Source organism: Fundulus heteroclitus, chromosome 19 (assembly GCF_011125445.2).
Source record: "Fundulus heteroclitus isolate FHET01 chromosome 19, MU-UCD_Fhet_4.1, whole genome shotgun sequence".
NCBI lineage: Eukaryota > Metazoa > Chordata > Actinopteri > Cyprinodontiformes > Fundulidae > Fundulus > Fundulus heteroclitus.
In genome coordinates this window covers 29,383,220-29,389,427 of record NC_046379.1, presented here as the reverse complement: position 1 = coordinate 29,389,427, position 6,208 = coordinate 29,383,220, and positions in this window count along the sequence as shown.

Sequence of the window (6,208 nt, the reverse complement as noted above, 5' to 3'; positions counted from 1 at the left end):
TCGCCACCAACTGGCCTGGAATAGGTATTACAACACATTACGGTTTGTACGGCTTCATTACGCACAAACTTTTCTGCTATCTCATTCAGCTTCATGTGGATGTGGCCTAAGTCGTAGCAATTTCTCCAGTAATCAGCACCACTACAGAAACGTGAATACTCTCATCTTTTCATCTGCAGTAGGCTACAGGACAGATGGAAATTTATAGCAAAGGTATCATCATCACATTTAACAATATTAACCGCCTTAGTAAGATATTCTAATATCCCAAAGCCACAATGTGGAGCATCCTAGAGAGGTCTGTCCTTGTCCTTATATACTCACTTCTAACCATCCTCATGGCTGCTTCACATGCAGTTCTGCACGCTAAGGTTAAAGTTATTGAATAAATGGCTCCTTAGTCCTGATGTCACAACGAGTTACCAGACAAAGCATTTTGGCTTAAAAGAACTTGGCACATTTTACATCTTCACTGATTTGGTCACTTTCACCTGAGATACAAGGTGCTGTTTTCCCACAACACAATGAAAATGGAGCCGTTTTGTTGATTTCTGTAACCCTGAAGCCATTAACGTACATCTCAGACAGAACGCTCAGGTGTCTTTTAATTAGCAGACATTACCTTAGGGTAAAACAGTCCAAGTTACTCACATCAGATAAGCTGGTCGTAAAGAGATCCGGGACAAATCTACCTGAGCAGGCTGACGTCAGCTTTTTGTCAGCAGATAAAAAAAAAAAATAAAACCTTGATCACAGTTCACTTTCATATTTTTTTGCTGGATTTGAAAACAAACGGGGGAAACATGCCCTACTTTCCTCTCACTTGGTCCCTCCTAGTAAGAGTGACACGGCTAAATGTTATGGAAAAGCACCGGGGGCAGGTTTAGATAAATCTGCTTTAATGGAAAGGCGTGCGTGTGCGAATTAAAGTTAAAGGGTCAATCAATGAATCAGTCTGGGTAAACAAGCCACTACCACATACCTTATGCTAAAATCCACTGACCTGTGAGCCAGGACAAGCAGAGCTCCAAATAAAAACACCTCATATCAGGAATTGAATAATTCAGAAGTAAGCAAAGGTGCTCAAAGTGCTGTAAATTGTTATCTTTATAGGTGCCCTTGGTCTGATTCTGAGGGCTGTTTTAGTGTCAGTGCTGATGCTTTCCTGACCCATTTTTGTTGAGGTCGTGACAACAGCTTCCCTGAAAGTGAAACAGAAAAATAAGACGCCATTTTTTGGAATGAAGTCAAACTGAAAAACAAACAAAAAAAATGGCAGTTGATAAGTTTTTTCATGCAAGCTACAATTATGGCCTCACAGCTTAAAGGTGCGTGACTAGAGAAAAGCATTTTTGGCTGTTACGCTCTCATGCATCTCTTTGTGTCCCAACATCTGCATTAAAAACTGAGAGGACAGATACTCGGTGTGGTCCAGAGTCAATTACCCGACCGAACCCCAGCAGCGGGAGTCTCTACCCCGCCCGAATGATCCAGCTCCTGTTTTACACCCCCACCTAACTAAGCCCATTACCTCAAACAGACACGGGGGCCCTGTACAGACCTGGCATTAGCATGCGGCTTGAGGAACCACATCCCAGACACCTGATTTAAATACCAATCCACACGCAGGTCACCACAGAAGTCAGCCGAGAAGCGAGCAGGATATCCTCTGCTGATATTTCTCCAACATCAGGGATACAGTTAATATTTAGGCCGTCACGACTGGGGTACACCCCAGCCGCTGTTTTGTGGAGCTGGGAGTTGTTACTGACCCCTTGATGAGCGTAATTATGCTGCTTATCAGCTCTTATATGAGAGAAGTAACAGACGATGGCTGATATACAACTTCAAGGAGCTCAGCGTCAGCGCAGAGACACTAAAGATTTTGTTTTGTTGTAGCGTAAAGTATTATTTGCAAGACTTATGAAAGGAAGTAGTCAAATACTCAAATCCTACGTGTAATTTGTGTTTATTTTTTCGTATTATTGTCAATTTTTCTCACCCTGTTGCTGCTCATTATTTTTGTTTTGATCCCCGTTCGAGCCGGTCGATTCTTATGAAATGTGACAGACTCTAAATGACTCCAGGTCAAACCAAAAATAACCAAGGGACCTGCTGCTGGTAGAGATTATTTCATGGATTCAGATAACACCATGTAGACAACACATTTGAACAAAGAGAGAGCAAAACAGAAAAGGTCAATGGAAGAAGTAAATATTAAACACATTTAGGGCACAAATAAGTGAAATTTTAAGGTGCATTTAAAACTTATTAGGGGATAAAATAGAGATGATTCATTTAAACTGTTCATTTTCTTTATGCTGCATCCACTGCATTTCTACAAAAATAAAAGCTTCAACAGAAGCCAAGAATGCAGAAATTTAAGACCCAACTAGATCAAAATGTACGACCTATGAGGGGAAACCTGGCTATAAGGATGAATATTTAAGACCTAAAATGAGGGAAACTTTAATACTGGTTTAGTGACTTACAGTCATTTGACAAAGTGTTGAGTACAATCAGTTCAATGATCAAAACAACACTAGAACTTCTTTTCTAGTAAATTAATTCAGAAAGAAGTTGGATCATTTTAAATAAACACCATTTATACAACGGGCATTTCTCTAACTGGGAGATTTGCAGGTAAAAGGTCAGCGTTTAGTTAGTCTCAGGACCGCTCAGACTAAACTAATGCCAGTAAAATGTGCCGTTTACCTCAGAAGGGAAAGAGAAAACCATTTTCAAATCGTTTTACGAACATCCACACCTTTATCTAGCACTATCTGGGTGTGATCAAAACTCCCGGATGGATGTTAGCGTGGCGTCTCTTCAGGGTCTGCGATAAAGCGGGAAATGTACCTAATAAAGCGGAAACTTCCACAAAACATCTTCACAGAGATCAAATATGAAAAGCAAACATGAAATCAGAGTTAAATGTAAAATTAAAAAAATAAAAAAACACTCAGGGAGGAGCAGCAGCTCAAGGTCTAAACTCGACACTGAAAAATGTCAAAGTTTGAAGGAAGTCTGCTTTAAAAACATGAGAAGCTTTTTAGCACGTTACAGCAAAATAAGATCGCTTTAACCCTGGACTAAACCGCCACACGTCTTTTCGGCCACTAGAGAAATATTTTGGGACTTCTTACTGCGATGGCACTGAAGATAAAAATATCAAGTAGGATAAGGTCACTGCAGGCAGAAAGACATTTACTGAGTGAACATTAGACTCCAAGTGTGGCTAGAACGACCAGATCCAACCCTAACGTGCAAAACAAGTACACGGTTTTCCTTAAAGCGCCTGGTTCATTTTCCAGCTCATGACTTCCTGTTAGGAGACTGAAAGAAAGAAAGAAAAGATTCCTTGTTGCCTAAAGTCCTTCCTTTGTTTGGGAGAAGTTACTCACAAAGCTGCGGTTCCTCCTGGCCGTCTGGGATCCTGTCATGTCTCAGCTCTCTGCCCCACTGCTGATGTCCAACAATGCCAGCTCTTCCCAACTCAGAGCCCCAGTGAAGCACACAGGAGGGGAACGCTCCTATCCAGTCAAGCCTGCTGCAGACCCACCCAGAGCAGAAACGGCCCGGCGCCCTTTCAAAATAAAGGCTGCCTCACTGGCGTCGGGAACACAGAGTCCTACTTTTCTTCTGTGAGCTGCCGCCGTCTACAGAGAACCATTTTAAAAGTCCTTCTAGCTTCCTGTGTCGGCCCGGCAGGCAGACAGAGCAGGCTGCCGGCTAAAGAAACGGCTTCCTCTGGCTGATCAATAACCGTGTGGCCGGCTTGTGCTCCAAGTCTTATCTCCAGCTGACTCTGTGCTGCTACCATGACGGGTCATGGGACTGATGAAGTCACGTGTAGAAAGTCTGGGCTGGCAGCCGCAGTACCGCACGCAGAGGCAGAACACAGGAAAAACTCCTTCAGCACTTCTTTAAGGGGAAAGAAGTGCTAAAAGAAAAGGCAAAAACATGCATTTAAAAGTTAAAACATATTTACTTTCATGTTCTGAGCCATTGTTCAGATTTGTTTTATTCATGACAGACTGGGGTCTGCTGGTGTTGCGTGGATCTGCTTGGACTTTGGAAATGAAATCTGAGCCAGAGTTCCTCCATCTGAGCAGCCTGTTAAGATATGCCTTCATGATCTTTATCTTTTCTAAATAGGGATCATTCTAGCCGCTGTTTTAAAAGAAAAAGAGAAAGAAAAGTGGAATCTAAGAACAGGTGAATAAGTGGAAATGATTTATCTGACAACTGAACACAACATTCAGCACAAATAACTGTGATAAACCATGTGGCTATTTGGAGATGAGGTCAAACGGGCCATTGTGTGAATTGCAGTACCTTTAAGTAGTTTTCATTAGCCTTAAACTTTTAACTCATTTTGCTGAGCTCCACCGTCAATCCTCCATGAATTTTAATGGGATTTCATGTGACTGAACGACACAAAGGGGGGGACGGGACATTAAATCTGAAAAGGGTTACCTCCTTTTTGTCTTTTGCCTCCCCAAGTCAAGATTTTGCAGCACCACCGTTTGTTCCTGTCACTGTGACTTTGGCAGCTTTGGGCGCCTAAAGACGGAAATGTTTGCCATCTCCTGCTTTCTTTGCAGAGCAGCTCATGCAAAGTCAGACTGGATTCAGAGCATTTATGAACATCATTTTTGCACGTTTGCTCACAGATTCCTTGAGAGCGGGCCGTCCTAACACGTGGAACTGCTCAGAACCAAACCCGTTCCCTCGCAGCTCTGGCTGTATTTTAAAGGTCGAAGTGCGTTGGAAAGTGAACCTCTGCAGCAGTTCAGGTCTTTTGGAGCTTCTAAACAGGTTATGTTTCAAGATCGCTCTGTATTTAGCTCCATCCACCCCTCCTCACATAATCACCGAAAAGCTTTCCTGTCCCTGAAGAAAGCTTTTCTCACGGCACAACGCTGCTGCTGCTGCTGCTGCCGCCACGACCCACAAGGACAGGATGTTCAGTGATGAGAAATTAATTTCCTGACACACAGAATTATGCGTGTCTGACCAAAAAGTTCCATCTTGGTCTCATCTGACCAGAGCTTCTTTTCTCCATGGTTGTTGTGTCCCTCACATGGCTTTTCTTTTGGCTTTATAATTCCCACTTCTATACAAGGCCAGCTTTGTGGAGCGCACCGCTAATAGTTATACCAACAGATCCTCCATCCTGAGCAGTGGAGCTCCCCCAAAGGTCACTACAGCACTTGGCACGTATAGATGCTCTGTGCGGGCGGCCCTTCTCAAAAACTCGCCTTTGTAACTTGAGCGGGTCTGATCCATCACTGAATGTGAATATGGCGCTCTACAGGTCACATGACCCAGTCAGGTTACGGCAGTCTCAGTCTCAACAGCGAAACAAAACAGACATGACACTTAACTGATCAGACATATTTTGGTTCTCTGAAGGAGAATTTAATCTAGAGGGTAGAAGGAGGCCTTGTCATTTTAAGTAGATTGATGACTTCTTAATCCCCTGCTATCAGATTCCAAAACACGGCGGGAGACTGTTTAATTTTGCAAAAGTGCAGTGCTGCCAGTGGCCTTTAGGGGCGCTAAACATGGAAGTTACAGGTCCAGCTCCCCTAGTGGCTAAAAGTTACGCGGTGCTGCTTCAAGACAAAAGGGTAAAACTTTTATTTTGAGGTGCAAGAGTAATGGAGCGACAAACGACAGCGACCACTGGCTTTCATCGCCACCGCGGTGAGGACCCAACACACGGGACGCGACGGCAGCGTTTCAAATGGCGCTGTTGGATCGCTTAGTTTCCAAGAAATTTTAAACCGGTCATGAAATTGGAGGGCTTTTGATATTTTCAAAGCAGTCCGTGCCCGACGAGGATTTAGAGTCGGAACAGTTTTGCTGGAATTGACTGAAAAATCTTGCTTTTATGTCTAGTCTACAAAAGAAAAATACAACTGGGTCCATCCTATATTACAGACAAGGAACCAGCCTGGAGAAAAATCATCGTTTGAAGGTGGCTAAACCAGATAAATGGCTGTAGTGCCAAGCGCCAGCAACAAAATTTGAACATTGCTCAATTGTCTGGTGCAAGCCCACATGTGCACATCTCACGCAAAATTTCTCACGCACGAATTTGGCCAGTCGGGAAATGTATGAAGAGGGAGCAACATCGCTCCCATTGTGTCAAGCCAATAAAGTGGGCTAAATACAAATATTCCAGACTTCTCAGATTTTT